Consider the following 16,633-nt stretch of genomic DNA (forward strand, 5'->3'; position numbering starts at 1 on the left):
GTCGATGACGCCGGCGTTTTGGTGTCGACATCCATAACCTTCTCCGAGGCGCTGGATGATCGAGAACCAGGCGCTGAGCCGCGCGTCTCAGGCCTGGGAGTTCGATTTAGCCTGGGGCCCTGTGGAACCGGGGTCTGCAGGCCAGTCTGTGATGATGATGATGATGGAGCAGGACTGGCTGCTGCCACCAAGGGGACGGATGGAGTTACTACTGGGCCACTGACTGCGGTCCCTGTAGACTCCTGAGACCACTGCGGCGCTGTCCCCTGTCGCACCGCACTGGCGTAGGTTGTTTGAGGTAAGTGTGCTAGTTTCTTTCTTGCTTCATAAAAGGAAATCTTCTCTTTCACTGTAAGTGCAATTATCTCTTTCTCTTTCTTCCAGCAGGGGAAAAATCGTGAATATGCTGGATGATCTCCTTTGCAGTTTGTACAGTGTGGAGCAGCATTACAGTTTTCCGACTGATGGTCATCGGCACTACACTTTGCACATGTCGATTTACCTCTGCATGATTGCGATGCATGTCCGAATCTCTGGCACTTGAAACACCGCCTCGGGTTTGGGATATACGGTCTTACGTTGATCTTTAGATAGCCTGCATCAAGTGTAGTAGGTACAATACTGGTACCAAAGGTAAGTATAACGTGTTTGGTCGGGATTTGTTCATCATTTCTTCGGAGAGTTATTCTTTGAACTTTGATTACATTTTGTTCTTGGAAACCTTCTAGGAGTTCTTCATCGCTTAGGTTTAAGAAGTCTTCTTCTGATATTACACCTCTGCTTGTGTTGAGAGAACGGTGTGCTGAGATTGTGACTTTGATGTTACCGACACTGGTTAGATCAGCGAGCTTTGCAACTTGGTCTTTGGTTTTGAGTTCAAGGAGGAGGTCCCCACTTGACATCTTTGAAGCTTTGTATTGCTTTCCGATTTTTTCAACTAGGCATTTTGCTATTAGGAATGGCGATAGTTTTCTCATTGGCAGAGATCCTTCACTCACATGGTAGCGTGGGAACGTTTCTGCGTTGGTTTTCAAAGTGAAATCAAAAATTGCTTCGGTGCGCCCTCTTTTGATAGGACGATCTGCAAGGAGGGGGAATGCATTTGCCATGTATTCTTGGAATATTTAGCGGCGATGGTAGGCACCCACCACCGAGCCCAACAAGGGGACGCTACGAGGTTAGGAACATATTTGTATGCGTCAGCTATACAACGCCGCTATAACCTAATATATGTACCCAAGGTTGGGTAGATACACACGGTTAACCCTTGCTGCCTGGAAAATGAGAAGTAAACTGAAGTGATTAGAAGACAGGAAACATTCAAAGTGAGAGAGAAAGACGAAGAGTGGAGAGGGCACAGGAAGAGGCAACTGCCGATTTCCCCCGGGTGGGTCAGTCCGGGGGTGCCATCTATGTGAAGCAGAGGCCAAAGAGGTGTGTTGCCTCCGCCGGGGGGCCTTAAAGGTCCAAACACCCAGCATCGGCTCAACCTCCAGGATCCCCCTTTCCCCAGACACGGCTAAGCCGCGCACGGCTACACGCGGGAGGGTCCAACCCTCGTGTGCTCGGGTACGTGGTGTCGCAACACACCAAACGCCTGCTGACGCAGACGCCCCTGCGGGGAGATGCCGATTAGAAATAGCATAGGTGTTCAAAGGTACTTTTATAATGTTCTAGGTCATTGGTGCTGTCTGGGCTTGCATCATTCTTTGTAGCATGCGCGTTTACGTGTAAAAACAAATGTGGCCTGTTCTAATGCATGCAAGGACTGCCCAATAGCTCGTGATGTATTGAGCCATTCAATTTCATTCTTGGCTACACTTGTGGATTTTCAACTGAACTGAAGCTTGCAAAGTGCTTGAATTTCCTGTCAAACTGGTTTGCTTGTTTCTATCCAATTTATTGAATTATTCCACTTTCATTATGCTAATAGTCGTTGAGTGTACAGTCATGCTGGCACTTTTGATTCTGGAACTGGAATAAATTTCCAGACATTTTATTGCTTTGTCATAATTTTTGCACCTCGTTAGACACAATCTACTAAACACACAGAAAAACTCCCTTCAACCTCGTGAAATTCCCAGAAGGCGCATAATAAACTCCCAGACCTACCTGTAAAAGCTCTAATAAAGAGCTAAAATGCACTCCCAAAACATCTGTTTAAAACTCCCTTAATAAAACAGCTCCCTAAAGCTGTAAAAATTAACTCCCGAACATTCTCTTATATACTCCCATAAAAAGGAAAATTCAACTCTCAAAATTAACCATAATTGCTCCCTATAAGCAAAGCTCCGAAAATATGGGAACAGTTGCTCCCATGTTTACACCTAAGCCCTCCTGCAAGGAGGCAAAATAATTTCCCAAACGTCTCCTTCAACACTCCCTTAAGAAGCCAAACGTTTCCGAAAATGTACGTAAGAGCTCCCATCGCTTCTCCTGTAAATTCCCATAAGCAGTAAAATGAAATACCCATGTCAACTTGTAAAAGCTCCCAACGCTCCTCATAAAAACTTCCATAGTGCTGGTGTTCAAAGGAGGAATAAAAAACTCCCAACGTTCCCCATAAAGACTCCTGCAACCGCTCAGGGGTTGGTGTTCAAAGGAGAATTGAAAAACTCCCATAATTACCCATAAAACCACCAAACACAAGGGTGTGGAAAAAAACTCCGTTCGAATAGAGGACATTGTCTTCCCTTAAGGGCTTGAGTTATGCAATGAGGCCAAAACTCCCTAAAAGGGTCAAACCTGTTTACAGTGTAGCGTTGATAGTAACCGACAAGTCCCAAAAATGAACGAATGTCTGTTTTAGTGTGCGGCTGTGAACAATCTCCATTCGTACCTGTTTTCAGCTCGGCCGGCCGTCTCGTGCCCTGGCCGACAATGTGGCTCAGATAAGTAACTTGCGAAGAGCCAAACCTACACTTTTCCGCCTTCATCGTTAAGCCAGCTTCCCTCAACCGCGAGAACACCTGTTCGAGGTGCGATACGTGCTGTTTCCAGCTCTCCCAAAAAATTGCTACATCATCAAGATATGGCAAGGTGAAGTCCTGCAAGTCTTTTAGGATAATTTTCATTAACTTTAAGAAGCTAAACGGTGCGTTCTTCAGCACGAAGCTGGGGGCGAGAGGGCGAAAAGCGCCTGCAAATGAGATAAATGTGGCGTAGCGGTTGGCCCTTTCAGAAAGAAGAACTTGCCAGTATCCCCGCTCGAGATCCATAGCTGAAATGTATTTAGCATTCCTAACTCTTTCGATTTGTACCTCAATGTTGGGTATTGGGTGCAGCTTATCCCCATTGATGGCATTTACCTTCCTGTAGTCCACAAACGGGCGAGGGTTCTTGTTAGGGGTTTGTACAAGTATTAGCGGTGACTGGTAGTCAATCTCACCGGGCACAATAACTCCCAACTCTAGCATGCGCTGTATCTCTGCCTCTCTCATTTCTCTCTGTCGTGGCGACACCCTGTGAGGCTTTGATCTTACGGGTTCGGTTGACGTCAGCTCTACTTCATGCGTTATTAGTTTGGTTCTACCTGGCCGATCGCTGAATCTATGAAGATATTCCCCTAACAGCCCTCTTAGCTCATCTAGGTGCCCGGGTCCAAGAGCGTTTGAGCTTACCGAATGTTTTACCGCTCGTCCATGGCTTATTTCAAAGTTGGAGGTCGCCTTATACTCATTAAATTCGGTACTGGTGTCGCCCTGATCCTTGATAGTAAAGTTAACGACTCCGCTCCGCTCTACGTACGGCTTTATTAAATTGTAGTGGTATGTCTTCACCTCGCTACTGCGACCAGTCATTTTCAGGGCATAGTTAGTGTCTGAAACTTTGTGCAACGCTTTAAAGGGTCCGTCCCAGTGAATTTCAAGCTTGTTCTTTCTTGAAGGTTTGAAGATCATTATTTGGCCTCCGGCGTTTAACGTACGAAGCCTCGCATTCTTTTCGTAATAGAACTTGGCGTTCTTTTGAGCTACTGCCATGTTCTTTTTGACTAGTTGCTCGTTTCACTTAGCCGTTCCAGCAGATTTAGCACGTAATCTACCACTGTTGCACTCTCTCCTCTTTCCGCCCACATCTCTCTTAACATTCGCAGTGGAGAACGGCGGGTCTCCCCATACACTAGTTCTGCTGGCGAGAACCCTGTAGCCTCGCGAGGAACCGTTCGCAAAGCAAACAAAGTGGCCGGAAGACAATTCTCCCAGTCCTACTTGTGCTCTTAACAGAGCGCCTGCGAAAGTCGCTTCAGCACTACATGCCACCTCTCTATTTGACTGAGGATTCTAGATGAAACTGTGTAGCACCTTTACCCCGCGCGTTTGTAAGAATGTTGAAGTCAGCGAGCTCGTAAATACTGATCCTTAATCAGCCTGAATTTCGGCCGCAAACCCAACTCGTGCAACTACTGTCAAAAGCGCGTCTACTACTTCGGTGTAACTGAGCTTTTTAAGAGGGATTGCTTCTGGAAACATTGTAGCCGGACACAGCATGGTAAACAAGTACCTGTAACAAGACTTTGCCTTTGGTAGAGACCATGTCTATCACAAGTCGTTTGAAAGGTTCTGTAATTAAGGGCACTACCTTTAGTGGAGTTTTCCAGGTTTATCCTAGTTTACCCGAGCGCTGGCAGGCGTCGCATGATCTTACAAAATTTTCTACATCTTTGAAACAGCCAGGCCAGTAGTATTTCATAAGCAATCTTTCCTTGGATTTGTTTATGCCTAGGTGGCTAGACAATTCATTTCCATGACAGAGACCCAAAAGGTCATCCCTGTACTTAGTAGTTAGGACTAACCGATCTATAACCCTGCCCTTTCGGTCTCTGTAGTGCCGATACAACAATCCTTCTCTCTCTTGTACCGTCACGTTGCGCCTAGCAATGCCTTCTTTGGCTGTGTGATGCAATTTAGCTAAGCTGTCAATATTCTTTTGCTTGGCTGCCAGCGACTCTCTGTCCATACGTAAGAGTTGATCAAAGTTCTTTGAGGCTGGTGATAGGAACTACCCTGTCCCGCTTGCGACTGCGTTAGATGGCTCTTCCTGCAGGCGTGAACTTTGACACCCTAGTGATACGCTCTCACTGAGCTGGTCTGCTGGTAGGCTTTCCTCAACCGTTTTTTCGTCCATCGAGACTAGCTCGGATTCGGCTATTGAAATTACCTCTTTTGCTACTACCGCTGGAGCAGCTTTTGCATTTTCAGCCAGAAGCGCCCTCTCCCAGGTTAAGCCCCTTGTCCCGCAGTAACTGATCCGACCGATTCGAAAATTTGTAAGGGTACTGCAGCGACCTGAATTTGGAAACTGCAGCCTCGGCCACGAGATACCCGAACGGTCCATTGATTTTGACTTTGGCCATGGGCAGACACACGCTGTGTTCTTCTACAACCTGTGTAATCCATGCTACTTCTCCCGTGAAGTCATCTACCGTCACGTAAGAGGGATAGACAATGTCCATAGTGGCGGCACACTCTCGCAGAGCCCGGCATGGTTTCCGATTAACTTGCAGGTCGTGAAGATATGGGCTTCCAAGTTCCATATCCTCGTCTTTTTCACCCACGTAGGAGAAAACTACGCTAGGCTTCTCGCAGTTTACAGCGATATGTCCGAGTTTGTGGCACTTATAGCAGCGGTTAGGTCTAAAAGATTCGAATTTTCTTTTCTGCTCTTTTTGGACGATTTCCCCATTTTATTTCTCCTCGCTCTTTTCTGAGGGCTTTTGCTCCACGTGTACAGGATCAGGTCGTCTAGTCTGGGAACCTTTTTTGAACGGAAATGGTTTCCGCGGTCCATTTCGACCGTCCCAATTTCCGTCCTCGGCATTCAACTTTCCACGCGTTAAGTACTTTTTCGGCTAATTCAGCCGCCCTTTCCACAGTGTTTACATTTCCTCTGTCTTGCACCCACAGCTTCACAGATTGCAGGATGCTTTTGTAAAACTGCTCTAGACACATGCACTCAATAATCATGTCTCTGCTCTCGTAAGCTTCCGCGCTTTTCAACCACTGGACTAGGTTGGCCTCTAAGCTATATGCACACTCTGGATATCCCTCGCTATCCTTTTTGTCCGTTATTTTAAACCTTTGCCGAAAAGATTCGGCTGAAAGGCGGTGCTTCTTCAAAAGGCTAGTCTTAACCTTCGCATAATCATATGCATCTTGCGCCATGAGTATGGCGAATACTACAGGAGTCTCACACGGCAACATAGAAAGCAGCCACTGTGGCCATGTACTCGGACCGAAGTTCGTTTTTTCGCAAGTCCTTTTAAAATTTTCTAGGAACAAGCCTATGTCGTTCCCGACCTGAAATGGCTTTAACAGCATGACCATGCGGTATAATTCTGTCTCACTTGATCGTTCCAGAGCCCCTTCATTTCCTTGAGACAACTCCAAACGTTTGCTTTCAAGTTCAAGTTGCATTTTTCTTAACGGGCGATCTTTCTCGCGTTCCTCTCTGTCCTGTTCTTCTCTCTCTCTCTCTACGTCCCGTTTCTCTCTTTTCCTAAAAAGTTCTAACTCAATTTCAATGTCCTCCTCAGTGGCCCGTTCGGAAATCAGCTGCAATATTTCCGAGTTTAGCATTGCCTTGCGTACCTCTGGGCCCAGTTCTTCACCAACAATCAACAATTCGTCTCTCAGCAGTTTCCTTAACTCCATGATTGCTGCTTTCTTGCCTTGGTCCTGCTCGCTAAACATACCTTGGTAAACACAACCTAGCTAACAATCAACAATCCTGCTTCCCCACTGTTCTAAACAGAACAACCATAAAATGTTGTCTAGAAAGTACAATCAATAACCAAGCACTCATCGCAGACAAAGCACCACGTCGTAAAATCTGTTTCACCACTGCCAGCCAGTTGTAAGGGTTGGGGTCGGGCATGAAGTAGATGGTAGCTGGTCCATGCCGTCTTCCGAATCATCCACGCTAAGGAGTTGTTGAAGGGAGGGACTTGTTCTCATCGAGAACGAGGAGTATTGGATTTGTTTACAATATTAACATGAAGGGTGGAGAACGTTACAGTTCATCAGTCTAGCATGACTGAAAGAGCATCCACACTGAGCAGCCGCCAATGGCTGCTTAAAAACACTCTGTCTTCTCTAGATCCCTAAGGGAGGGAAAACTGCCTTTCAAGCTTCGACCAATGGGAGCATCCAAAGTCATCGGAGTCTTTGAGGGGGAGGGCTCGCACACTCACTTCCGGTCCTGACCCGAGCAGGCGCATCTTGATCCCAAAGCTCAGCCCGCAGTCAGTAGCTGCCGCGTCTGTCCATTGACAGTGAGGACATTTGAGGCCCGTGAGAACGCACCGCAAAACACCCTGTTCCAGGAGTTCTCTTGCTCCAAGCCAACCGTCAAAGCGGCAGCGAATCGACCAACAATACACGGTCCGCCGTACGCGGTTAGACATGGCGGCGCCGTGGGGCCGTTGAGGCGGCGCATTGTTGTCTTTACAAAACGAATCGTCGCAGCGGGACGAAAAAAATTTGCAGGTCAGTACCCCTACAGGCCGATTGTAACAGGGCTGCGGTCGTTTTGACGATTCCTTGGATTGATTTGACGAATGATGTGTCTGCCGGCACTTCTCGCGCGAGAAATAAGTGCCGGCGGCCACGCGCTCGTACTATCACGTTTCAAGTGTTTCAATCGCTGGGCACTGTTCGTTGGCCTGCAAACCTCCAGCATAACATTTGTTTCTTTCCAGGCAGGGTGGAATCAATCGTCGATAAACTCGATGTCGATCTGCCTCGGTCCCCGAAAATTCAGCGTGTGGCAACCATATAAGATTCCCGTAGATAGCATAATTCTCACAGGCTGAAAGGAGTCCTTCCAACCCGGTCCCACCTGTTCAGCTATTCTTTTACTCTCCCGCTGGGTCCTGTAGCCTCTCTTTAGCCAAGTCCGACAACGAAGAGGCAGGGTTCGCATGAACAGCTTATCTGTAAAAGGTGAGTCTTCATGCGATCGCCGTGGTACTAGCGTCGTCGCCGTCTTGTTGGCGTCATCACGCTCACGCTCGCGTCACGCACACATACACACACACACACGCGCACGCATGCACACACACTTGATTAGTGTATGCAGATAATCGTATGTACACACACACATCGACTATTTCACAGTACCGCGCGAGAGGCCTGTCAGGGGCTTCTAATTGCGCGAAGCGACGAGTTGATGACGGCTTCCAGTGGACTTGGTGCGCATGCTCTAGGAATACGTCTTAATTTACGTGAAGCGAAGCAATAGTAAAGGGATTCAATAAATTCCATACATGTGATAACCTCGGGCACAGCGTTTTGCAATGTAGGCATACGTAAATGTACAGCAACGCGTCGTGACATCAAATACAGGCCCGCGGATTGCACTACCTCCCGGATCGGGCCAACATAGCTATGACACCTACGATGGCCCTTGTCTCCAGCTACCTACTTTATTATTGCACAATCTCCAGAACCGGCCCTCTTTACTTGGCGACAAACCGACTCCGAGTACACTCACCAAAACCCGGGGCGGAATGCATAGTAGGATTCGCTTTAATAAAAGAATTATAGCCTTGAAGAAGGTAAGTTTGTTGCAGTGAGCATATTTAGGTATCGTATGTTGTTTCACCGTGTAATTCAGTAAAAAGTAAAAATAGCTCTATAGGCACATGTGTATAGGTAGTATAAATGGTACTGCGTATAAACCGATTCAATAAACAAGAGCTGTCATGTGTGAGTTAATCGACGAGACAGCATCAGCAGCTCCAGCCGTATCCGAGTTTAGAAAATGTCCCGGAGCGTTAACAAAGAAAGTTTCACTTTAAAAATGCTGTTGTTCGATGTGGTGACGCTCTGCAGATCTATAAACGGTGCGAAGTAGCTGGCTACACCTGCAAAATGCTTCGCGTAATATTGATTGCCACAGTTCTCGGCATCTGCACAACTTATCTGCTTTCATAAAAAGCAAGGAATCATCAGTGACCTTACATTTTTTAACCACTCCTGACGCGCTATGAATGTTCCACATTGCAGATTATGGACGGGACCAACCTGCTCATTGTTTTCGTTCACGCTGCCTGGATGCTCGTGGCACCATCTCACGGAGCAGGGACTCTGCGCCCTCCAAATTACTGCGCCAACGTCACGTGCACGCCGATCAAGTCCAGCGAGTGTGACGGAAAGGTGGAGGTCAGAGCCAGCGACTGCGGCTGCTGCGAGCAGTGCGTCAAGCAGCTCAGTAAGTTGGGGGCGGGGGCTAGGATGTAGTTCCGCTATTTTCCAGTGCGGCGTCAAGAAGGTGGAGGCAGGGAGGGGAGCGAGGGGAGGGGAGCAGGTTTAAACAGATAAAACAATGACAGAACGTTCACTATCGAGTGATGCTTATCGTTGGAGTCTTGGGAATAAATATACAGAATTTCCTCCTCTGACTACGGTTGTTACGGGTTGCGCTTTTTATCGCCGACAAAATTTCTAAATATTTTCCGTGGCAGGTAGCACTATTCTACTGCTTGAGCAAGATTACTCTCAGAAGTGGACATTATTTGGCGTACAAATTATAATGAATATTTGACTAATTAGCGATTCTTCGCTAATTCTCAAACGAAATACGTTATGAGATATATATCAGTTTACGAATTGCAGTCGGCGACTTCGAAAGTCACATCGATTTACAATGAATTACGAGGATGACACTGGTTTCGAGACATGTGTTCCATAACATCGCGATGAAATGCATTGGCGTTGCAGTAATCTTCGAGAGTTAATGAATGAAAACGTGTTTTGTTAAAAAGTTAAGTGCAAGAACATGAAGTGCATTTTTACCGCAAGTTTAGCTGCGCTTAAAAATGGATCTTAGTTTCAACATTCTTTCCAAGTGGATGTGCCCTGTGCAATCTCTGGCTTCAGTTCGTGTATTGCAATATGCAGGCTAAGGCAATTAATCAAAAAATTGATTAGGGGCACATTGCTAATTATCCAGATAGGCATTTTTATTTCCAATCTAAGCAAGTTCAGTCTCTTCGGGTAGTCCATCTCAATCATTAGATTAATGCGATAAGCCACAGGCAATAACGTTAAAATAAAGCGACTGGTTTGTATGGGAGAATACAATAAACAACGCACATTGAACATGCAGTGAACATCAGCGTATAGCCCGCTCTTTTTCGTTTAGAATGATTAGAATGATTTGCCGTATAATATTGCCGCAGAAACGCCATCTTTATACGGTGATTTATTGTCATGACATTTCTTAATTTCATGCAAACATCGTTTACTTGAGATAGCTGAGCCTCAATTTACGCACTAAATACATTAGCACCCTTAAGGGGCCCCTTATCAGGCATCTTAAATTGCGGTTACACGCTGGAAGTTGTTACGAGCCCTCTAGCGAGCGTTTGACCACAATAATTTTTCTCTTTGGTTCATTAATACCAGAGATAGAAATAGTTTAGGCGCCGCGAATGCATGATTTCAGAAGAATTTCCCGGCCAACATACATACTCTCTCCACTTGCGCCCATCTGCCCTCTGCAAACGAAATTCCTTCCCTGTGTTCTCCCATACCGGAGCCAGAGGTTCGCGTGACCCATACGTCATGGGCCCCGCCTTTTCACTTTTTTTTAAAGCGAAAGGTTTACTGGCCGCGAACTTGCGATTTCGCCGTGGCAGTGCTCCGAGGAGTCAGATGACGTCACAACGCGCGCCTCGTCGCGGATATTTCTCTCTCTCGCTCCTTAGTCACTACTGCGCATGCACCCCTAGTAGCCCGGGCCACCGGTGTTCCGCCACTGCCACGGAGGAAGGAAACTAAGGAGAGGCCCTGACGTCACTCTTTGTAAAGCTAAAGTGAAGCCGGAAGTTGGCGTTGCTTATGGCGTTGCTCCGCCTCTCGCGCCAGCTCTCCTCTCTTGTTTACATTTCTCGCAAAACCACGCCGCGCTGCGCGCAACCATGCTGCTCGGACGCGCGCGCTCCACAGCAATACTAAGCAGTCGTTAGCAAGTTAGCATGATTCCGCGAACAAGGGCGAAATTTCCCGCGGATGTTCCTTCGTCCGTAGCCATTGCCGTGGAGCGGTACATTGTGCACAGCGTTGCATGCACGTTCATTTCACGAACTTTAGTTCCTCCTGTCCTACCTGGCCGCAGCAACATCCGCGAGAGCACAGTCCAGATAACGCAGCGCAACAAAACACGGAGACCAACGCAAGCCTGCCCGCACGGCGGCTTTGCCACGGTACGAAACCGACGGAGGAACACGTGTGAGCGCACAGAACAAAAAAAAAAAAAATAATTGGAGGACGCTTAAGCTTCGCCGTCAAGAGTGGAACGCGACAGCGTTCCCGTCGACCCGCGAAGGGGTGTAAGACAATGGGCTACGGCGCAGCGACTACGCGCCCCGCATTGGACGCGGTGAGCGTCGAGCAACGCAGCGTTCGGCGCGGCAACAAAATGTGCGCCTGAGCAAGCGACGCACGCCTGAGCCTTAGAAACAACTTGTCTCTAAGGCAACACCGCGTTCACTAGAGGCGCTTTTGTACCGCTTTGAAGCATCGAACTCGTGGCTCAGTGGTAGCGTCTCCATCTCACACTCCGGAGACCTTGGTTCTATTCCCACCCAGCCCATCTTGCAAGAGTTGAGCCAAAGACCGAACCATTTTCTTTTCGGAAATTAAGAAGCATCTCAATGTCACGAAACAACTGGTTTTGCTAGGGGATTTCAATTGCGTATTGAGTGGGAGGGATAGAGCTACAAAAAAGAGACCGAACGACAAGAGCACCGTATTGTTAAAAGAACTGATAGACGAGCATGATATTGCCGACGTTGCCGAATGTCTAGAAGGGGAACGCGAAGTGCAGTACACGCATTTTCAGGGCTCTAGCCATGCTCGGCTAGACAGGATTTACGTGTCCCTTCAAATCATACCTGCATGTAACATTTACACTGTACTACCCGTCTCTTTCTCGGACCATTGCTTAGTGAAATGCAATGTGGGTGGAAAAAAAAGATGTAATAGTTTTAACTGGGATCTGTGGAAATTCAACGCAACGCTACTACGTGACGAGCACTTTGTCCGTTTTGTGTCAGAAGCAATAAACGAGGTTAAACTGGATGGTAATAAGCAGATAGGTGTTGATTTGGAATTACTAAAACAAAGTTTTAAAGTAAAGGCCATCGAAAGAAGCAGCGTCTTGAAATACCGTGGAAAAATGAGAGAGAACGGGCTGAAGGAAACATTGCGGAAACTAATTGCGCTGGAAAGCAAACAGCCAGGTCTTTTTAAAGAAGACCTACTTAGGATAAAACAACAGCTGGAACAATTCGAGGAGAACCGATATCGCGCGGCGCTCGTTCGAGCCAGAGCACATTCATGGGCCGTGGGTGAAACGCCCACGAAACGGGCGCTAGGTATCGAGAAGACGCGTGCGCGGCAAAACGAAATAGAAGTGATTGAAGAGAATGGCCAAGAACTGAATGACCGGGAGAACATCGCAGGTGCTTTTCACCGGCATTACGAGCGGCTCTTTGCATACCAGCCAGTCGATATCGAGGCATACAGAGCAAACTATCTTTCTCGTATGCCTCAACTATCAGCGGAAACGAAGTCACTTCTAGAAGCACCCATTACGCATGCTGAAATAGAAAGTGCTATAGATAACCTGAGCCCTAATAAGTCGCCAGGCCCGGACGGTCTTGGCGCGGCCTTTTACAAAGCGTTCAAGAACGAGTTGGTGCCTTTGTTGAAAGCGTTGTTTGACGAAGTTTTTGCTATCAACAGATTACCACCGTCTTTCTCTGAAGCCCATACCGTCCTTATTCCTAAGACGAACCAAAAAGCAATACTGAGGCTAGTCACAGCATACAGACCCATTTCATTGACCAACACGGATTACAAAGTTTTAATGAAAGTTCTTGCTAGCCGATTACAGTCAATAATTAAGGATCTTGTAGGACCGCACCAGACTTGTGGTATAAAGGGACGCACTATTGCGACAAATGTACACACGATGAGAGGCATCTTGGAATGCTGTGACGATTTTCGATATGCCGTTGCGATCCTGCAGATAGATTTAGAAAAAGCCTTTGATTTTGTCCCACACGAAATTTTGTTATTAGTTCTTGAGCTCGTGAATGTAGGATCCATCATCGCTGATGGGGTAGCTCTGGCGTACCGGAACTGCTCAACACGGCTGATTATTAATAAGACACTGGGGGCCCCCATTAAAATAGAGCGTTCCGTGCGCCAGGGGTGTCCTCTCAGCCCGCTTTTGTTTGCCATCTATCTAGAAAGCTTTTGTTTGGCAATCATTCAAAATAGTAGCATAAAGGGCTTAAAACTCATGGAAGCCGAAGTGAACCTCCTGGCATATGCAGACGATGTAGCGGTGTGCTGTACAACAAAAGAAAGCATTACAGAGGTAACAACCATTGTTAAACATTTCGGAAACACAACAGGGAGCTTCGCAAATTGGAATAAGTGTCTCGGTTTTTGGCATGGTGAATGGCAGTACACACCGGAAATGTTCGCCAACATTAGATGGATTAAAGCGCCAGCTAAATACTTGGGCGTTCCGCTCGAACATTACCGGCGGAATGAGGACTACTGGCTAGAAGAGGCCAAACGACTCAAGGAAGAAACGACGAATTGGAAAGGTGCTCATCTCTCGATGTTTGCGAGAGCTACTGTATGTAACTTGTTTTTAATAAGCAAAATTTGGTACGTTATGCAAGTTTTCTGTTGCTCTCGTTTAAATGTGCAAAGGTTCCATAGAGTTTTTGCTGTGTTCATTTGGGCATCAGAATGGGAGAGGTGCAGCCGCACGAACTTATTTAGGAGAGTCAAGGACGGGGGCTTAGGCCTGTCACATCTTTTTGTGAAGCAGCTAGTGAACCGGTTTTCTTTTTTTCGAGGCGTGCATGACCCCTTTCTGCGCACAATGTGCGAGTTACGACTGAACAAGCATCTGCCGATGTACGTGGTCTCCAATTTAAGTATGCCTGGTGCTCTTCGAGGGTACCTAAGGGAAGTCGTTGACAGTGTCCGTTTTCTGTCCGTACGTTTTTGTAATGATTATCTCTTTTCGGTGTCGCGGAAAAAATTGTACAGGGATGTAGTTTACATAATTATGCCGGTTCCGATGTACAGAGCCATAAACAGTGGAGGACAAGGAAACGACGTGTTAAAGCGTGTTAAGAAAATGCAGGTGCAGCCAAGCACTAAATCCTTTTTCTTTAAGTTGCATACCGGAACTTTGCCGGTACGGGCCTTTTTACAAGAGAAGGGTTTTTATTTACCATGGGGAGCAAATTGCCTTATATGTAAACAATTAGAAACAATTGACCATGTTTTTTTGCATTGTTGGGCAGGGGTTTTCTTTTGGGACGTTCTTCAAAGAACACTACAGAAAGAATTGTCTTTAAGTCCATTAGGTATTAGATTTCTGACAGTAGAAAATGAGGACGGCTTGCCTTTGGACCTAATCATGCTAATGGGCCTCCACTGTTTATGGAGGGCTCGAATGGCCGGTTTCTTTTGTGAGCCTGACAGCCGGCCTGCGCGGCTGCTCTTCCGGGACGATATTTCCAAGTTCATTGATGTAATTAAACAACAAGAATGTCCTCCGGATTGGCTGGCGAGGATTGAGCCCCTCGCCACATTAAAGGAATTTTAAACTGGACATGGCCAGCCACAATGTGACAGACCGCACAATATGCATGCGCACAAAGTTGAATGTGTGTTTGTGTATGTTTATGTATCACTTACCTTATTTCAAGAAATGATGCCCTTTGTGTTAGCTTGGTGAAACTTCCGGCAATAAAGAAAAAAAAAACTCGTGGCTCAGTGGTAACGTCTCCGACTCCCACTCCGGAGACCCTCGTTCGAGTCCCACCCTGCCCATCTTGCAAGTTGTTTTTTATTCATGAAGTGCCTGCTGGGATTTATGGCTCACGGCCGACGCCGCCGACACCGACGCCGACGACACCGGGTTTTCTGCGACACGAGCTCCTTAACGCTGTCGCGCTAAAAGGGCTGTGGCTTAGCTAAGGTTAATCCCAGGATGCGAAGCATACTAGCGTTTATTTTAGTTGTTGAACCACTGTTTAGCCTGGTGAACTGCTGTTGCTTGGCTATATTTGGTTCGGCTAGACGAAGAAACAACTCATGCGTTACTCTGCTTCGCCTTCAAGATTGGAACGGACAGTGTTCCCGTCTACCTGCCAAGGGGTGTAAGACAATGGGCTACGGCGCAGCGACTACGCGCCCCGCATTGGACGCGGTGAGCGTCGAGCAACGCAGCGTTCGGCGCGGCAACGAAATGTGCGCCTGAGCAAGCGACGCACGCCTGAGCCTTAGAAACAGCTCGTTTCTAAGGCAACACCGCATTCACTAGAGGCGCTTTTGTACCGCTTTGAAGCATCGTACTCGTGGCTCAGTGGTAGCGTCTCCGTCTCACACTCCGGAGACCCTGGTTCGATTCCCACCTAGCCCATCTTGCAAGAGTTGAGCCAAAGCCACCTAGAAAAAAATGTAAGGCCTCCGCATCACCTCCTCTCCCCTGTCAATACGTCATGAGAGTCGGATGGTACGATGGTAGCGGTGGATGGGGGAGCGATGCGTTTCTAGAACGCGGCGCGCGTTCTGAAAACAAATTTTCTCCGTGGCTGCAACGCTAGAGCGGCAACGCGTGGAGCATTTGCTTGGTGGTATGGCGGGGCATGCTGCACCGCAAACGCGATTGCTTTTCTTCGATTGTGCGTGGTTCGTCGTACACGGAAGCGCAACGATGCCTGGCTGTTGTAGCGCACCAAACTGCAAGTCCAATTATGACGGAGGAGAAAGTGCCCGAGTGCACAAGTTCCCATCTGACCGAGCCACTCGGGAAGCATGTACGAGAGCAGTTCCTCGGAAGGACGTCTCGCCAACGAAGTACACAGTGGTAAGTATTTCTTCTCTCTATTGTTATTCTGGGTTTCCAGACACATAAGTTTCGTCAGCATATTGCGCAATGCATTCATGCACGCGTGCACAATAGATGGGTCTCTGCACCTGACAACGCGTTTGTAAATTCAACGTTTTCGTCGAGCTTCATACCTGTAATGGCTTGTTTTTTCTTTTTTATTTCAGCTCTGTGAAAAGCATTTCTTGCCATCGGATTACTTTGAAGACGACATCTTACACGGACGTCAAGACAGGAAAAGTGGTCGAATGTCCATGAAAAACGTCCGTCTGAAGAAAACTGCAGTTCCGAGCTTGTTTCCCTAATGCCCTGCCTATTTATCGCGTCCGCAAGTGTGCGTTCGAGAAGCGCCGGCTGCCAAAAGAGCCACATATGAAAGCCACATATTGCATTGGAAGCAAACCCACATTGGAAGCCACATATGTGCAAAAAGCAATAATGCTTTCTCAGCAAACCCAAGCAGAAGAAGACGCCAAAAATCTGGTTGGTAGCTTTGCGGACTTGCTGAAGGCCTTGCCAAGCTTTCAGTGTTCGGACTACTGGACAGTGTTGAACAAGGGCTCCAAGGTTTTCTTTTTGGACTTGTCACTTCAATCTGCTCCTGCAGTCCGCACTTCGGTGATCGTGTCCACAGACCTGCGCGTCGAAGTATTTTTTGGTGAAACGGGCGTGAGGAAGTGTGGTGATGTTTTAGTTCCTGAAA

The sequence above is a fragment of the Dermacentor andersoni genome, chromosome 7 (assembly GCF_023375885.2).
Source record: "Dermacentor andersoni chromosome 7, qqDerAnde1_hic_scaffold, whole genome shotgun sequence".
Lineage (NCBI taxonomy): Eukaryota > Metazoa > Arthropoda > Arachnida > Ixodida > Ixodidae > Dermacentor > Dermacentor andersoni.